Below are 20,497 nucleotides of genomic sequence, written 5' to 3' on the forward strand. Positions count from 1 at the left end.
CTTAGGGGCTCACAGCACTCAGGGAGAAGGGCACAACGCAGCACTCCGGGCCAAGGGCACAACGTCCACTGGTCACAAAAGGCATGGATTTTTTTAGGGTGCATTACTGCCACAAAGGGGATTCCGACCATGAAATTCGAGGCATTATCAAGTGCTTGTCAAATTGTGAATGAGAGACTAATGAAGAGTGTACAGCCTGCGCAAAAAAACAAAGAAGAGCTCATGCAACTTTTTTCAAATCATCATTATAGTTGTATCATGCAGCCTTACAATGTATTAAAAATCTAAACATACAGCCCAATGTTTGTAGAACAACTTAAGTTACATTAATAACTCTAAATTAAGCATATAAGAGTACCTATTTGTTTGTTAACTTCTCAACAAAGAATAGCTGCATGTGCGCACTCCCTCAAATCATTTGGAGAGCTTATGTATATTTTATTAAGTTTTATTACTTACATACTATAAAATAATATAAATAAAGCCATGGAGTTCTAAGCAAATCTTGTCTGCTAAGTTAACTAGTGTAGCCCACAGCCATTTGGCATAGCCAGATCAGGACCTAACATAAGGACAACTCAGAGTATGCTATTCTTCTGAAATAGACTACATTTGCTTCATATCATGCTTCTTTAGATCTGTCTAAAAAATAAATAATGGATTTATTGTGAAGGTGTAGGCTACAGTATATTACATGGATCAGCTATGTGTGGAAGCCAGGAGATGCTAAATGCGTTTATGTTAATTAACAGTCAATTACTGAGACCGACAGTTATTTGCTTGACAATGACGAAATGTCGTGACAGTCACAGCCCTAGTTGGACCATGTTAAACTCCTTAGTGATGTGGACACCAGGGAACTTGAAGCTCTTGACCTGCTCCACTACAGCCCTCAGCCCTCCATTTCTTGTGGTCCACGATCAGCGTGTTTGTCTTGCTGACGTTGAGGAAGAGGTTGTTGTCCTGGCACCACACTGCCATGTCACTGACCTCCTCCCTATAGGCCGTCTCATCGTCGTCGGTGATCAGGCCTACCACTGTAGTATCATCAGCAAAATTAAAGTTGTTGGAGTCGCACGCAACCACGCAGTTGTGGGTGTAGGGAGTACAGGAGGGGACTAAGCACCCACTCCTGAGGGGCCCCAGTTTTGAGGCTCAGCGTGGGGGATGTGTTGTTGCCTACACCCACCACCTGTGTGCGGCCCGTCAGGAAGTCCAGAATCCAGTTGCAGAGGGAGGTGTTCAGTCCCAGGGACGTGAGCTTAGTGATGAGTTTGGAGGGCACTATGGTGTTGAACGCTGAGCTGTAGGCAATGAAAAGCATTCTCACATAGGGTTTCCACTTGTCCAGGTGGGAGAGGGCAGTGTGGAGTGCAACAGAGATCTGTGGATCTGTTGGGGCGGTATGTGAATTGGAGTTGGTCCAGGGTGTCTGGGATGATGGTGTTGATGTGAGCCATGACCAGCTTTTCAAAGAATTTAGTGGCTACAGATGTGAGAGCTACAGGGAGGTAGTCATTTAGAAAGGTTACCTTGGCGTTCTTGGCGTGGCAATTTTAGCATGTAAACCTTGGTGGGGCAAACAATCAAAGAAAACATGGGATGCATGCCAGCAAAGCCACTACACAACACTAAACAATACATTAATTGTACTATAACAGCGACAAACGGTTCCCACAAACTGTTCAGGAGTACATTAAGCTGTCCCAACACCAGAGCTTTTTTTCTCCACACCATGGAGTGAATCCTTACCACTGCTACATCTGGCTATCAGCGGAGCCTTGTCTGGCAGGGAAACAGTTCATTCAGTGTAATTTACTGTATTTAAAAAAAAGATAGCTGATATGGCTGACATGCTTGAACAAATGTGGTTTCTACTGACAATTGAGATGTACAAACTTTGTATCATGTTGCAGGTAAGACCCAGATGCAGACAGTGTCGAAGTAACAAAAGTTTATTACTAGTACAGGAGCAGGCAAAACAACAGGTCAAAGGCAGGCAGAGGTCAGTAATCCAGATAGGGTGCAAAAGGTCCAGAACGGCAGGCAGCCTCAGGGTCAGAGCAGGCAGGGGTCAATAATCAAGTGTGGTGTGGCAAGGTACAGAACGGCAGGCAGGCTCATTTAATGGTGGATTTAATTTTGAAAGGTATTGTGTCAAGCTTTATCAAGTCAGGATTACATGCCTTTTTTCAAAGTTGTTTGAAAATACAAATGCCCAACATGTTTTAATTAAATAGATGATTTAGGATTAGAAATGCTTGTTGCGATGATTTCAGAGAACGTAAAGTGTAGTTTTATATGCAATTTCAATGTGACAGTAAAAGTTGTTTTTTTTAATCACAACTTAGATTTACCATTCTTTTCTTGTTCTAATTGCTTTATCCAGGGTAGGCAGAATGGTCAAAACCGGGAAAAACTAGAAAACAGGAACTAAAACAAACAGGAGCAAGGGGAAAAATGCTGGTAGGTTTCACGAAACAAAATGAATTGGCAACAGACAAACAGAGAACACAGGTATAAATACACTGCAGATAATGGGGAAGATTGGCGACACCTGGAGGGGGGTGGAGACAAGCACAAAGACAGTTGAAACAGATCAGGGTGTGACACTATGGCATAAAGAACGATGAGCAGATAAGCATCAATCCGTAATTTCAATTAAGACATTAATGAGCGAGTTAAGACGAATGTAGTCAGTATAACTATTTGTTAAGCACTTTTGAAATGTACAGCGACAGAATTCAGAACATGGGCTGTTCTTACAGTATTCTCCACGTACACCAAGTCAGGACTGTAGGAAAATAAAGGCTGCATATAAGCAGGCAACAAAAGCTCTTACAATATTTGATGATGACATTTCTCTAAAACAGGCTATAGGCTACATGTGCACCACCAAGTCAGAACAGTAGGTTAAGTTAAGAGGGGTAAAAGAGACCAAAGTACACTGCTCAAAAAAATAAAGGGAACACTAAAATAACACATCCTAGATCTGAATGAATGAAATATTCTTATTAAATACGTAGTTGAATGTGCTGACAACAAAATCACACAAAAATGATTAATGGAAATCAAATTTATCAACCCATGGAGGTCTGGATTTGGAGTCATACTCAAAATTAAATTGGAAAACCACACTACAGGCTGATCCAACTTTGATGTAATGTCCTTAAAACAAGTCAAAATGAGGCTCAGTAGTGTGTGTGGCCTCCACGTGCCTGTATGACCTCCCTACAATGCCTGGGCATGCTCCTGATGAGGTGGCGGATGGTCTCCTGAGGGATCTCCTTCCCGACCTGGACTAAAGCATCCGCCAACTCCTGGACAGTCTGTGGTGCAACGTGGCGTTGGTGGATGGAGCGAGACATGATGTCCCAGATGTGCTTAATTGGATTCAGGTCTGGGGAACGGGCGGTTCAGTCCATAGCATCAATGCCTTCCTCTTGCAGGAACTGCTGACACACTCCAGCCACATGAGGTCTAGCATTGTCTTGCATTAGGAGGAACCCAGGGCCAACCGCACCAGCATATGGTCTCACAAGGGGTCTGAGGATCTCATCTCGGTACCTAATGGCAGTCAGGCTACCTCTGGCGAGCACATGGCCCCCCAAAGAAATGCCACCCCACACCATGACTGACCCACCGCCAAACCGGTCATGCTGGAGGATGTTGCAGGCAGCAGAATGTTCTCCACGGCGTCTCCAGACTATGTCACGTCTGTCACATGTGCTCAGTGTGAACCTGCTTTCATCTGTGAAGAGCACAGGGCACCAGTGGCGAATTTGCCAATCTTGGTGTTCTCTGGCAAATGCTAAACATCCTGCACGGAGTTGGGCTGTAAGCACAACCCCCACCTGTGGACGTCGGGCCCTCATACCACCTTCATGGAGACCGTTTCTGACAGTTTGAGCAGACAGATGCACATTTGTGGCCTGCTGGAGGTCATTTTGCAGGGCTCTGGCAGTGCTCCTCCTGCTCCTCCTTGCACAAAGGCGGAGGTAGCGGTCCTGCTGCTGGGTTGTTGCCCTCCTACGGCCTCCTCCACGTCTCCGGATGTACTGGCCTGTCTCCTGGTAGCGCCTCCATGCTCTGGACACTACGCTGACAGACACAGCAAACCCTCTTGCCCCAGCTCGCATTGATGTGCCATCCTGGATGAGCTGCACTACCTGAGCCACTTGTGTGGGTTGTAGACTCTGTCTCATGCTACCACTAGAGTGAAAGCACTGCCAGCATTCAAAAGTGACCAAAACATCAGCCAGGAAGCATAGGAACTGAGAAGTGGTTGCCACCTGCAGAACCACTCCTTTATTGGGGGTGTCTTGCTAATTGCCTATAATTTCCACCTGTTGTCTATTCCATTTGCACAACAGCATGTGAAATGTATTGTCAATCAGTGTTGTTTCCTAAGTGGACAGTTTGATTTCACAGAAGTGTGATTGACTTGGAGTTACATTGTGTTGTTTAAGTGTTCCCTTTATTTTTTTGAGCAGTGTATTAGGGTGAGGCACATGGATACAGCTTACTACACAAGATATTACTTCTTAGCTACAGTATACATACAGTATCTTCCTGGCATATTACATAAGTTATACAGCAGCCCACAATACATTTTTGAACTCTTCTTGTTGTGCTCACTTGAACAGGAAGGTGGCGCAGTGCTCCTTCTTGAGGGCAAATTTTTTCATCAAACTTTGTCATTAATGTCTGGTTTTCTCTGGATTTATGGCTCCTTCAAGACAACTGGGAACTTGGGGAAAAAACATCAGTAATCTTCAAGGTCTGCACTCTAGAAAGAAGCCCGAATTCCAGACTTGGAATTCCGAGTTTGATGACCGTTCAAAATGTATTTTCCCAGTCGTTGCTCGTTTTTTTCCCTGAGTTCCTAGTTGCCTTGAATTCGTCAGAAGTCATGATGGACTGACTGCATGGCTAATGTATTCACCCTTTTCTGGCCCATGGTGTTGCATGTGAATGTGTATCCTATTAAGCTTGGATAAGAGACCCTTAAACCCAGACTTGGACCACATACGCTCTCCACTGAATAGCAGGCTAATGATTGCCTTGCAACGCTTGCAGTTGGCCACTGATTTGTTCCAAACCACTCATTGTTGAATTTGCAATTTCCAACTTGTTGCGTAATGTTTATGTCCAATGAGCGCCAATACGTTTTATCTATAATTTCTCTTCATATGACAGGGATTGAAAAGGATTTGCCAGTAGATTTGACTTGATTCATGAGGATGACTGCTTGTCTAGCTTGCTAGCTAAGATTTTGAAGGTATGAGGTTGACATGATCAGTGCAATCAAAAATACGGTAGATATATCGGGATTTAATGTAATTTTATCTGTGGCCAATGACCTTGAGCCTTCTTGTATAGGCAGTTCTAGAGTAAATCTATGACAGCACCCAAAGGGCTTGAAATTTTGAGCTCTCCCCTGTAAATTTTGCGGTGACGTAGTTTCCCCATGACTGACAGAACACTGAGCCAATGACGGCGCAACTAGAGAACATTACCTCGTAATATACCTCGTATTTTCCCGCTGGCTGTCCCACCACCACAGAAAGCAAGAAACACCTGCATTTTAGAGCTGCCTTACTCAAGGAGTAAAAAAGAGACCCTGTTTGTATGCGACCTTATTAACTCAATATTACATTTTTACATTGTTTGCAAACGGATACGTGACATGTATTAATGTCAAAATAACATGCAAAACGAGCTCTGCCCCACCTTCCCTGAATGACGGGTTGCCACTGGTTCTTGGGCACAAGGACTATGGTGTTCTGCTTGAAACATGTATGTATTGCAGCATGGGTCAGGGAGAGGTTGAACATGTCAGTGAAGATACCAGCTGTTCAGCGCATGCTCTGAGTACGCGTAATGGTAATCTGTCTGGCCCAGCGGCCTGATGAATGTTAACCTGTTTAAAGGTCTTACATCGGCTACGGAGAACGAGTGTCAAGCGTCTTAGATTAGAAGTGCTGATTTGGGATCAATTTAGCCGTTTGGTCACTATTAATAAGAATATATGGACAGTGGGGATCTGATCCTAGATCAGCACTCCTACTCTGAGAAGCTTGATACATATGGCCACCAAAGATGATCTGTATGGCCACTCTGCCTCAGTTACCTTGTGCATACTGCCATCTAAAGGACAACATCAGTCATGAACCATCATAAGGCTTGAGAAAAGCCTAGATTTGTCTATGGTCACATCAGTGTCCCTTTTGAAACCATAAGGGAGGTAGATAGGATATGAGTCACAAATGTCTTTGAATAATGCTTTATTGGAATATAACAAGAATCCCAAAAACAAGGAATTCATGTCACTAATGACAGATTAACACTTCACACATTGTGTCCAATGGATGATGGTGTTGTCACTTTCTAAAGAGAACATCATGCTAACAAGCTAAACATAAAAATTGTCCATCCACATTGTTACAAGAGAAAAAATTAGGGTAGTCCACTGGACACAACCTTACTGAAGGAAGGAACTATTTTCTCAATGATGAAGTACGTATATTATAGTAATCAAAGTATCAATCATTGTTGTGTCTATTTGTGTTGTCTCCTAAGTGGTATTGTTGACAACCTTCCATTGTCAGTAACACCACTTTGAGCAAATAAAAATGGTAGGTTGTCTTTGAAATATGTTCATACGTAACCATTTGAATAGTATTTACCGATGGCCACCACCCACTTCCAGATACTTCAACCATGTAATTGTATTCTTATGATGAAAAACCTTGCCTTATTTAACTGCCTAGAATAGAAATGAGATTGACACCAACTCTGCAGAGGAAAGTCTCACACAAGAGGGTAGATGGAACGGCCTGCGATTCCACACTGGTTGTATCCTCTAGCGATGATAAAAAAATCAAACAAGCAAAGCGTCAGTATAGGGACAAAGTAGAGTCGCAATTCAACAGCTCAGACACGAGAGGTATGTGGCAGTGTCTACAGTCAATCACGGATTACAAAAAGAAAATCAGCCCCGTTGTGGACCACGATGTCTTGCTCCCAGACAAACTAAACAACTTCTTTGCACGCTTTGAGGACAATACAGTGCCACCGACACAGCCCGCTACCAAAACCTGTGGGCTCTCCTTCACTGCAGCCAACGTGAGTAAAACATTTAAACGTGTTAACCCTTGCAAGGCTGCCGGCCCAGACAGCATCCCTGGCCGCGTCCTCAGAGCATGCGCTGACCAGCTGGCTGGTGTGTTTACGGACATATTCAATTAATCCTTATCCCAGTCCACTGTTCCCACATGCTTCAAGAGGGCCACCATTGTTCCTGTTCCCAAGAAATCTAAGGTAACTGAGCTAAATGACTATCGCCCCGTAGCACTCACCTCCGTCATCATGAAGTGCTTTGAGAGACTAGTCAATGGCCATATCACCTCCACCCTACCTGACACCCTAGAACCACTCCAATTTGCTTACCGCCCCAATAGGTCCACAGACAATGCAATCGCAATCACGCTGCACACTGCCCTAACCCATCTGGACAAGAGGAATGCCTATGTAAGAATGCTGTTCATCGACTACAGCTCAGCATTTAACACCATAGTACCCTCCAAACTCATCATTAAGCTCGAGACCCTGGGTCTCGACCCCGCCCTGTGCAACTGGGTCCTGGACTTCCTGTTGGGCCGCCCCCAGGTGGTGAAGGTAGGAAACAACATCTGCTGATCGTCAACACTTGGTCCCCACAAGGGTGCGTTCTCAGCTCTCTCCTGTACTCCCTGTTCACCCATGACTGCGTGGCCATGCACACCTCCAACTCAATCATCAAGTTTGCGGACGACACTACAGTGGTAGGCTTAATTACCAACGACCTACAGGGAGGAAGTGAGGGCCCTCGGAGTGTGGTGTCAGGAAAATAACCTCACACTCAATTTCAACAAAATGAAGGAGATTATCGTGGACTACAGGAAACAGCAGAGGGAGCAGCTCCCTATCCACATCGACGGGACAGTAGTGGAGAAGGTGGAACGTTTTAAGTTCCTCGGCGTACACATCACGGACAAACTGAAATGGTCCACCCACACAGACAGTATGGTGAAGAAGGTGCAGCAGCACCTCTTCAACCTCAGGAGTCTGAAGAAATTTGGCTTGTCACCAAAAACACTCACAAACTTCCACAGATGCCTGGTACGGCAACTGCTCCGCCCACAACCGTAAGGCTCTCCAGACGGTAGTGAGGTCTGCACAATGCACCACCGGGGGCAAACTACCTGCTCTCCAGGACACCTACACCACCCGATGTCACAGGAAAGCCAAAAAGATCATCAAGGACAACAACCACCCGAGCCACTTCCTGTTCACCCCGCTGTCATCCAAAAGGTGAGGTCAGTACAGGAGCATCAAAGCTGGGACCATGAGACTGAAAAACAGCTTCTATCTCAAGGCCATCAGACTGTTAAACAGCCATTACTAACATTGAGTGGCTTCTGCCAACATACTGACTCATATCTAGCCACTTTAATTATAAAAAATTGGATGTAATAAATGTATCACTAGCCACTTTAAACAATGCCACTTATGTAATATTTACAAACGCTACATTCCTCATCTCATATGTATATACTGTACTCTATACCATCTACTGCATCTTGCCTATGCCGTTCGGCCATCACCGCCTGGTGATGTATATTTTTGTTCCATATATTTTTATGTACATATTCTTATTCATTCCTTTACACTTGTGTGTATAAGGTAGTTGTTGTGAAATTGATAGATTACTTGTTAGATATTACTGAATGGTGGAAATTAGAAGCACAAGCATTTCGCTACACTCACATTAACATCTGCTAACCACGTGTATGTGACAAATACATTTTGATTTGATTTGATTTTGAGGAGATATCTTTATCTCCCCAAGTGGTACCCCAGCTGTGAAATGTAAAGACAACACAGACTTTCAATTACAACACAATGAAGTTACCCTTTAATCAACTGAATACTATTTGTTTGTCGCTGATTTTACTTCATGGAATTTGTTGTCTTAAAACATATACAGATAAAAAATATTAGATAAAGTTTCCATTATCATGCCATGCCTGTCTTGGATACTGATGTCATGACAACAAACTTCACACTCTTGACAACCGGCCAAAATGTGTATATCACTTGCATGTAATGTTTTATTACATTTTGGTGACTGACCTGTTCTTCACAATTCTGTAGCCAAGTGTTCAGTCTGCCATACCCAACAGCCAAAACATTATGATTATAATTTTTGGAGCATGCTGGGTTATAGAGGACTCCTAAAAGTAATTATTGTGGTTGTTTTAATACACTTGTGCTATAATTCAGCAATGCAATTAAATGTAAAACCAAAATTAAATTCTTCTCTAATGTGTTTTGAGAAGTAGGTGAGGAGAGGGAGGATGTGAGGAATCGAGAAAATGCTCACCTGCATGGTAAAACTGGAAGGTCTGAGAGCTTAAATTCATGTGCACAGTGACTGGGCCCACATTGTGCAGACCGTCACACATGTGCTCTTTCGTTGTCAACAGGAAATCTCTAGTATCCCTTGACACAATAAAATAAAGGAAGTTCCTATGAATATTAGTCATGCAAAAATAATAATGTATTACTACACCAAGACACCATTGTGTAGCTTTTCTGACACTTTACCTTGGGGGGGGGGGGGGGGGGGGGGGGGGTAGCAGGCTTTGTACAGCATGTGTCAATTGTCCGACTCCCTCTCATCTATAAAGCAAGAGCAAATACGGGGGATGAAGTTTTGGAAGGTTACCTTGCTGCATTTTTCTCCAGCTACATCGTCAGTGTCTGTTTACATGTGAGATACGTAAAGGAAGTATTATGAGTGTGTGAAATTAAGGAAATATTTGTTGTGTTCTTCTAAGGTCACATATTCGGAATTATGCCAGTCCCATGATGACACGACTTTGACAATACAGTGGGTATCATAAGTATTCACTCCTTTTGGATTTTTTTCACATTTTTTTTTGTCACACTTTGTGTTACAAAGTGAGATTGAAATATATTTAATTTCGATGTCTTGTCATTGATCTATACAAAATTGTCACGCCTGCTTCCGCTCTTCCCCCCTGGCGATCGAGGGTGCGCCAGGCTCCCCAGCATTGCGCACTCCTGCCACCGCCATTACGTACACTTGCCTTTCCCCCGTCACGCGCATCAACGATTATTGGACTCACCTGGACTCAATCACATCTGTCATTATCTTCCCTATACAGTATGTATGGTTCCCCGCTCTGTTCCCTGCTTCAGCATTGATTGCCGTATGTCCTTGTTTACCCGTGTGCCGACGCTGTGCCTGTCTTGTTACCTGTTTGTTCCTGATTAAATGTTGACTCCCCGTACCTTAATAAATCAAATAAGTTACATAATAGGGGTTCACGTGATATTTTTTAATGACTACCCCTTCCTCTGTCCCCTGTACATACAACATCTGTAAAGGTACCTCAGTCAAGTTTTGAATTTCAAGCACAGATTAAACTACAAAGACCACAGAACTTTTCAAAAGCCTTGTAAAAAAAAAGGGCAGTGATTGGTAGATGGGTAACAATAACACATCAGACATTGAATATCTCTTTTAGCATGGTCAAGTTAATAATTATGATGTGGATGATCTATTAAACCACACCAACACATCAAAGATACAGTCCTTCTGAACTGAGCTGCAGTACTGGAAGGAAACTGCTGAGGGATGTCCCAATTAAGCCATTGGGGATTTTAAATCAGCTACAGAGTTCAATGGCTATGATGGGAGAAAACAGAGGAGGGATCAACAGCATTGTAGTGACCCCATAATAATGACCTAAATGAGTGAATAGAATAACAAAATATTCCAAAACATGCATCCTGTTTGCTACAAGGCATTAAAGTAATACTGCAAAAAAACACAGCAAAGGAATACACTTTTTTTGGTGGTGGCTGCATCATGATATGGGTATGCTTGACATCGGCAAAGACGGGAGTTTTTCAGAATAAAACGAAATGGGATGGAGCTAAGCACAGGCAAAATCCTAGAGGAAAACCTGCTCCAGTCTGCTTTACACAAGACACTGAGACACATCTACACTGGAGTTGCTTACCAAGAAGACAGTGAATGTTCCTGAGTGGCCAAGTTACCGTTTTGACTTACATTTGCTTGAAAATCTATCGCAAGACTTGAAAATTGCTGTCTAACCATGATCCCCAACACCTTGACAGAGCTTGAAGAATTTTGAAAAGAATAATGGGGAAAATATTGCACAGTCTAGGTGTGAATCGATCTTGGGGCCCGATTCAGACACAGGAAATGCATGCCTTTCTTACGCACGCCTTTCCTGTACACTTCTCAGTAGTTGATATTCAGATTTACCTTATGCAGGTGTGCAATGGGCTTTGCAGGCTTGGTTCCCTTGCGCACGCTGAATACATACAATTCAACACTGTAAAAACCCTCCCACTTGCTGGCCAACAGATTTTCTCATAGAGTTTTCATTGAACGGGGTTTACAGTACATTTATCTAAAGCCATCCCTTTAAATTTGGTGTAACTTTAATGAGTATTTTCTCGACAGACTCACTAGTATACAATACGGTTCAGTATATTAGAGATCAATGAAAGAAGGCCATGTAAATACATCCAGATACATCGCATTCTGTCCTTGAATTAATTCCCTCATAATTCCACCACCTTTAAGTGCAATGAAACAATGAATAAGGTTGAGCTACCTGTCGGTACCAAGTGGAACAACATCTACTTTATTTTTTCCAATAGAAATAACACCATTCTCAGGGGGGCAGGGTAGCCTAGTGGTTAGAGCGTTGGACTAGTAACCGGAAGGTTGCGAACCCCCGAGCTGACAAGGTACAAATCTGTCGTTCTGCCCCTGAACAGGCAGTTAACCCACTGTTCCTAAGCCGTGATTGAAAATAAGAATTTGTTCTTGCCTAGTCAAATAAAAATAAAAATGCACTGTAATTTACAAATTGAGAAGAGCTATTGATAAGAGCTAGGTAAATGAGTGAGCCATTTGGATAAGGCGATTGTAAACATAAATATACAATTGTTTTAAATGTATTTTACCTTAGGACTGCTGGAGACAAATATGGCAGCATATCAGTATCTCTGCCCACTTGTGGATTTCAATTTGAGCCTCCAAGGCCTAGAAATGTTTTATACGTTTGCCATATCACCTTTTCCACAGTGAAGTTTATGATATGCTGGCCTTATGCACAAATGACAGTTTAGTGCCAAACCTGCCAAATTGGATTTCTAAAATGTTTTAATTATTTGCCCGTATTTTTCACTGTATTTTTTAACATTTGTAACATGTTAAATATGAGCCAGTATCGGTAGCCACCGTCAGTTATATCGGCAAAGACTGGGTAGATTGTTGACAAAAAAGTACAATTAAATACATTTTAATCCCCCTTTATAACAGAATAAAAAAGTGAAGAAATCCAAGCAGGTGAATACTTATTATAGGCACTGTAAGTCCAACTATAAATTGTGGCACTATATCTGTGTATTTATTTACATGGTAAATAATGTAAGTAGATATGCATCCCCAATAGCACCATGTTGGCTAGGTTGTTTAATTTTATTTCACCTTTATTTATACAGGTATGCCAATTAAGATCAAATTCTTATTTACAATGACGACCTGTCCAACACATCAATAAACAACAGATCGTATTGACCAGAGCCTACTTTTGGTAATGCTATTTACTAGTGCAACACATTGAATAGGGTGCCATTTGGGATATAAGCATAGATACAGGACTTACCATGTCTCCAAGGTGCTTCATTCTCAGGGTGTAGGTGTGCTTGCCCTCTGCTGCCTCCAGGTTGTGTTGGTCGATGAATCGCATGTTGTCCTCCCAGACCATCTTCCTGTGGCTCTCCCCCTGGGCCATACAGTAGGAACTTTACTACTGGGTTGTGTCCCAAATGGGATTCTATTTAGTACATTTATTTTGACCGAGACTCATACTGTAGGGTTCTGGTCAAAAGTAGTGCACTATGTACCCAGCTAACAATTCTAGGGAAAGATAACGTTTTTATAATGCTCCCCGTAATGTTGGAGTGTCCAGTTTTACGGTAGTTATGGGAACATTCCACCTATGTTTGCAAAAACTTTCTGAGAACCTTTTAGAATGTTTTGGTGTTAAAGTTAGGAGAACGTTCCTTAATGTCCAGCAGAATTTATATAGAATCTGGCTACAATGTTCTCAGAATGTGCAACATTCATGTGTCCAGTTAGGAGAATATGCCATCAACATTCCACCAAACATACACAGAATAAGACTTTTCTGGAATTTCGACAGTAAAATACTGTATAATGCACAGTATAATACCATACATTATTAAACTGATCAGTTTCAGGTGTCAACATCATGTTGTCGGGTGAGACATGACGCTTAGACAATTTTAGTAAAATATATTCAAGTGGCTGTGAACTGTAAGAATATTTGCAGCAGCTGCTGGGTAGGTACCTTGGCATGTTTATAAATTACTTAATTTCTAGCCAAGTAGAATGTTTATTGCTAGCAGCATGTTTTCTTAGCTAGCTAGCTGGCTAACTTTTGGAAGCTAGCATTACCCAGAGATGAATTATTGTGATGATAGGTGTAATGAACACGATGGGAGACAGAGCTGTTTTCAAGCGCAGGGCGCAGCAGGTGTTTATTTGTAAAGGACCACAGGAGGAGGCAGGTAGCTGGGTCCAGGGGCAGGCAGAAGGTCATACACAGGGGTTCCAAAAAGGCAAAAGTACAGGCAGGGAAAAGGCTAGTAACGTCGTCCGGGAGATTCGGCAATAGGTTAATAACAGGAAATCCGATTGGCTAAGGTACAGGCAGGGAATAGGCAAAAGGCTCCATTTGTGGGACAGACATAAACTATCATACACGGAGGATTAAATTACGGTAAAAGCAGCGCTCCAAAGTGTGTCTCAAAACAAACAATACCTTACAAGGATGGGGTGCAAAGAACTGAACTAAATAGTGTGTGATAATGACATGTAGGTGTGTGAACAGGTGATCAGAATTCACGTGATTGGGATCTGGAGAGTGAATTGTATTCAGGTGATCTACGTGTTTGAGAGTGAGTTGGAAACAGACGTTACGATAGCCTGTATCGCAGCCCCTGAGTGCCATAGAGTATAAGCTAAGTGCAGATTTGTGACCATTATGTTTTTAGCTACCAATACTTGAAAATTAGATGTTTATAGCAGTTCAAAAGATATTACCGGCGCAATGTTTTTGGGGGGGCTTAACATGCCGCATATTAAACATAAACCACGTCGCTGCGAGCTGCTAAATCCGATAATGCAAATGACAAGAACACTGTTTTTTATTGAGATGCCTGCCGATTTAAGAAGGTACAGTGCCACTGGGCAGCTGCAGCCTATTCACACTCAGTGTCGCCGGCATAGCTAGTAATGTGGCCAGTTATTAAGTAGAATAGCATCCTACACAAGAAATAACTAATATTGGTAGTTATCACTGTGATATAGTCTACTCAATGGGGAGAGCATGAACGGCAAAACACTGGGACACAGTGTCCTCCTTAAATGTGTCTGCATGCTTCCCTGGCCAAACAGTTTGGCTGAGTTCGTGCATATAAACTCAGCAGAAAAAAAGTCCCTTTTTCAGGACCCTGTCTTTCAAAGATAATTAGAAAAAAATACAAATAACTTCACAGATCTTCATTATAAAGGGTTTAAACACTGTTTCACGTGCTTGTTCAATGAACCATAAACAATTAAATGAACATGCACCTGTGGAACAGTCGTTAAGACACTAACAGCTTACAGGCGGTAGACAATTAAGGTCACAGTTATGAAAACTTAGGACACTAAAGAGGCTTTTCTACTGACTCTGAAAAAGACCAAAAGAAAGATGCCCAGGATCCCTGCTCATCTGCGTGAACGTGCCTTAGGAATGCTGCAAGGAGGCATGAGGACTGAAGATGTGGCCATGTTTGGAGGAAAAAGGGGGAGCCTTGCAAGCCAAAGAACACCAACCCAACCATGAAGCATGGGGTTGCATCATGCATCATGTTGTGGGGGTGCTTTGCTGCAGGCGGGACTGGTGCACTTCACAAAATAGATGGCGTCATGAGGATGGAAAATTATGTGGATATATTGAAGTGTCATGACGTTGGCCTGGGGGTAGGTTTATGACAGTCATAAATACCTCTTCCCCCCTTTTTCCTCTCTCTACCCTACTGATGTTACATTTGCAAAACCCTTGGTTAACATAGAGATTCTGGGAACATCAGAAGGTGGGGGGAAATGAACTATATTCTGGTAATCCGACCAATTGAACATATGCGGTGGTACTTAATGAATATGATGTCATTTCGGTTGTCATCTGAGACATTCTCATCAATGATAAGATTACATAAACTCTACAGTGGAAAGTCTACACATCAGAGTTATCGGATTCACATGGAATTGTTGTTCAATTTAAATGTTTGAATATGAAATTATTTGTGATGGGATGAAATGTGATTTTAGCTTATAAAATGTGAGATTTGGGTTTCCTTCCTAACCCTCGTTTGCAGTTGCTGTTGCTAACTCAACAGATAGGAGGTATCACTTCTGTAGTGAATAAGAGTTCAAAGTTCATACCATTCACAACCAAAGCTCACGCTGATGTTGGCTTCGTTCTGTAGTTATTATCTGAACCATTCTGACATCGGACCGTCGTCCTCACATCCTGTTCCAATACTGAATGAACACTTATTTTAACTTAATATAATACATCAATAAAATCAATTTAGCCTCAAATAAATAATGAAACATGTTCAATTTGGTTTAAATAATGCACAAACAAAGTGTTGGAGAAGAAAGTAAAAGTGAAATATGTGCCATGTAAGAGAGCTAACGTTTAACTTCCTTGCTCAGAACATGAGAACATATGAAAGCTAGTGGTTCCTTTTAACAGGAGTCTTCAATATTCCCAGGTAAGAAGTTTTAGGTTGTAGTTATTATAGGAATTATAGGACTATTTTCTCTATACCATTTGTATTTCATATACCTTTGACTATTGGATGTTCTTATAGGCACTTTAGTATTGCCAGTGTAACAGTATAGCTTCCGTCCCTCTCCTCGCTATTACCTGGGCTCGAACCAGGAACACATCGACAACAGCCACCCTCGAAGCAGCGTTACCCATGCAGAGCAAGGGGAACAACCACTCTAAGTCTCAGAGCGAGTGACGTTTGAAACGCTATTAGCGCGCACCCCGCTAACTAGCTAGCCATTTCACATCGGTTACACATGCCTAATCTCGGGAGTTGATAGGCTCAAAGTCATAAACAGCTGCTGGCAAACGCACAAAAGTGCTGTTTAAATGAATGCTTACGAGCCTGCTGCTGCCTACCACCGCTCAGTCAGACTGCTCTATAAAATCATAGACTTAGTTATAACATGATAACACACAGAAATACCAGCCTTAGGTCATTAATATGGCCGAATCTGGAAACTATCATCTCAAAAACAAGACATTTATTCTTTCAGTGAAATACGAACCGTTACGTATTTTATCTAACGGGTGGCATTCATAAGTCTAAATATTCCTGTTACATTGCACAACCTTCAATGTTATGTCATAATTACGTAAAATTCTGGCAAAATAGGCGGCCCAAACTGTTGCAAATACACTGACTCTGCGTGCAATTAACGCAAGAGAAGTGACACAATTTCACCTGGTTAATATTGCCTGCTAACCTGGATTTCTTTTAGCTAAATATGCAGTTTTAAAAATATATACTTCTGTGTATTGATTTTAACACACAGAAATACCAGCCTTAGGTCATTAATATGGCCGAATCTGGAAACTATCATCTCAAAAACAAGACATTTATTCTTTCAGTGAAATACGAACCGTTACGTATTTTATCTAACGGGTGACATTCATAAGTCTAAATATTCCTGTTACATTGCACAACCTTCAATGTTATGTCATAATTACGTAAAATTCTGGCAAAATAGGCGGCCCAAACTGTTGCAAATACACTGACTCTGCGTGCAATTAACGCAAGAGAAGTGACACAATTTCACCTGGTTAATATTGCCTGCTAACCTGGATTTCTTTTAGCTAAATATGCAGTTTTAAAAATATATACTTCTGTTTATTGATTTTAAGAAAGGCATTGATGTTTATGGTTAGGTACACATTGGAGCAACTATACGCACCGCATTGATTATATGCATAGCAGGACACGCTAGATAAACTAGTAATAAACGAGTAATATCATCAACCATGTGTAGTTAACTTGTGATTTTGATTGATTGATTGATTGTTTTTTATAAGATAAGTTTAATGCTAGCTAGCAACTTACCTTGGCTTACTGGATTTGCATAACAGGCAGTGTCCTCGCGGAGTGCAATGTAATCAGGTGGTTAGAGCGATGGACTAGTTAACTGTAAGGTTACAAGATTGAATCCCCCGAGCTGACAAGGTAAAAATCTGTCATTCTGCCCCTGAACGAGGCAGTTAACCCACCGTTCCTAGGCTGTAATTGAAAATAAGAATGTGTTCTTAACTGACTTGCCTAGTTAAATAAAGTTTAAATAAAGGTGTAAAAAAAATTGGCCAAATCTGTGTCCACAAATACAGATTTCCGATTGTTATGAAAACTTGAAATCGGCCCTAATTAATCGGCCATTCTAATTAATCGGTCGACTTCTAGTTCAAATCCGGGGCTCTGGCTGGGCCACTCAAGGACATTCAGAGACTTGTCCCGAAGCCACTCCTGCATTGTCTTGGCTGTGTGCTTAGGGTCGTTGTCCTGTTGGAAGGTGAACCTTCACCCCAGTCTGAGGGCTCTGCAGCAGGTTTTCATCAAGGATCTCTCTGTACTTCGCTCCGTTAATTTTTCCTGCTCTTTTTCCTGCTCTGGAGCAGGTTTGTTCTTGGGGACCTTCAATGCTGCAGACATTTTTTGCTACCCTTCCCCAGATCTGTTCCTCGGCAAAATCCTGTCTCGGAGCTCTTCGGACAGTTCCTTCGACCTCATGGCTTGATTTTTTCTCTGACATGCACTGTCAACTGATTAGGTATCCCACTTTTCCTTTCCCTTTCATCTGTGGGTCCTTATAATGACAGGTGTGTGCCTTTCCAAATCATGTTCAGTCAATTGAATTTTCCACAGGTGGACTCCAATCAAGGATGATCAATGGAAACAGGATGCACCTGAGCTCAATTTCGAGTCTCATAGCAAAGGGTCTGAATACTTATGTAAATAAGGTTTTTCTGTTTTTTAGTTTTAATAAATTTGCTAACATTTCAAAAACCTGTTTCTTCTTGTCATTATGGGGCAATGTGTATATTACTGATGAATTATTTGTATTTTATCCATTTTATAATAAGGTTGTAACGTAACAAAATGTGGAAAAAGTCAAGGGGTTTGAATACTTTCCGAAGGCACTGTAGAAGCAGTAAAGAAATCTGAGATAGGAACAAAACATCTTTGAGTCCTAAGACATATTTATCAGGAAAAACACCTAAATCTTACTATCCTCAGTTCACTGTTTTCACGTGTTGAGTTGATCATTATCAGGACATGTAAGGGTCTGTCTAACCTGGGCACACTGTTTGCTGGGTTGGGTTTTTCTGCCCTCCCAGACACCATCCATCTCAGAACTCAGAGGTTGGATCTGAGAGGATGCTGTTGCCACGGCACCCAGGGCCATCAGCATCAGCAAGAGAGTCACCTTCATCCTGGTTTACAGATACAGAAACAGTAAATGGCCAAATAACAATTAGCATATGATTCAGTTGTCTGGGGACCAGGCCCCAGGCAAATTAATCAGGTAAGAACTAAATTTCACTCTAATTATTGTGCGTTTCCATAAGTGGAAAAAAATATGACCTGGTGAATACTTACTGAACATCACACAAAAATCAAGTGTTTAAATAAATCATCCAAAAATGTAATAATCAAGCTCCTGGCTACGTTTCAATGCTCCAGTCACTGCATGAAGAGTATTTTATACAGAAATGTGTTGTTGACATAGATACACATTTAATGTATTTTATTTAATAATGATTATATTATAATATATTTTTTGACTACATAGTTACTGGTTTTGAAGTAATGGGTATGAAAGTCATTCATTTGGTGGAATGAGTTTGACTCTACTTCATGAACTTGGACTCCCGACTGGTGCAGTGGTCTAAGGCACTGCACCTCAGTGCTAGAGGTGTCACTACAGACACCCTGGTTTGAATCCAGGCTGTATCACAAGCTCGTTTGGCTGGTGTAGGCTGTCAGTGTAAATAAGAATTTGTTCTAAACTGCCTTGCCTAGTTAAATAAAGGCTTAAAAATATATATTATGAAGGGTGTGTATACATACTGTATGTGTAAAAAACATGCAAAAATAAGTTAGGATTTATGTGATACCCATAGTTGATAGATATAATTTTTTGAAATTGTTTAAGCTAGTTCCTCTTTAGGTATTAATGGTCACACACATATCCTGTCCGAGTTTGACGTGTTGCCACGAATTGTCCCAAGGGGGGTGCTGAATCATTTGTGAGGGACGACATGTTGACTGTTGACTGTTGCCAGGCTTCAAAGTAGCGGACCCCCCCCCCCCCCCCTTACAAATAAACCAAAATAAAATCACAACCAAGTCAAAACAAAATTAAACAGCTCATAGTTTGGGTCCAGATGACATTTTTTTTCAGGAGCTAATGCTGGGGGCAATAGTTTCACACACATACTCTAGGGGATTGAGGGGATTTGTATTCTCGACCACCACTCACGCATGTCATCCATGCTATGAAAAACAACAATCTTACGTATTTTACGCAAAATGTTTCGAGGGCCCAGATGGGAGGAAGTATCGTGGTGGGGAAGTTCCTGACAGCAGCAGGAGGGAATGGAGGGGAGTGTATCAGACGAAATATCAGGACAATTCTCATTCAAGACGGCCCAATAAAAAATATTTATTAGGTGAGGACGTTTAACGGAAGCACTAGGAATGCATGTTATTCCTTACTCGTGGCTATGCGCTGACTTTGTCGACAGTGTGAAATATGCCTTGTCGCATCCACAATATAAGTATATTAGCTAAAATACTAAGTCAGTCAATAATGTTAACAAGCTAACGTTAGCGAGCCTCACTTTCGTTGCACATGAATCATTATACGAATAGACAATTTACACGTAGTTGCATGCAAAGCTACAATGTCCATCAGCTGCCTTAGACAAAATAATTGTATGCATCTATGCTCTCGGTGTATTTAATTAGAATTAGTCAACCAGCCAGCTAGTTCGCCAGCTACTTTGCTAAGCTGTCACTGTCAAGTTCGGTAGCTACGCTAGTTGCACGCGTGGGATAGCAAGCCATTGCATCTATCACTCAGTTTACTAGATATAAAAGAAGAACCACGTGAAATATTTGTTCATCTCTTTAGATATTTTTCCAATGTATAAACTTGTCCCCGTGGACGTGTTTGTTTGCCATCAGGTTAATGTACCTAGCC

The sequence above is a fragment of the Oncorhynchus clarkii genome, chromosome 19 (assembly GCF_045791955.1).
Source record: "Oncorhynchus clarkii lewisi isolate Uvic-CL-2024 chromosome 19, UVic_Ocla_1.0, whole genome shotgun sequence".
Taxonomy (NCBI): domain Eukaryota; kingdom Metazoa; phylum Chordata; class Actinopteri; order Salmoniformes; family Salmonidae; genus Oncorhynchus; species Oncorhynchus clarkii.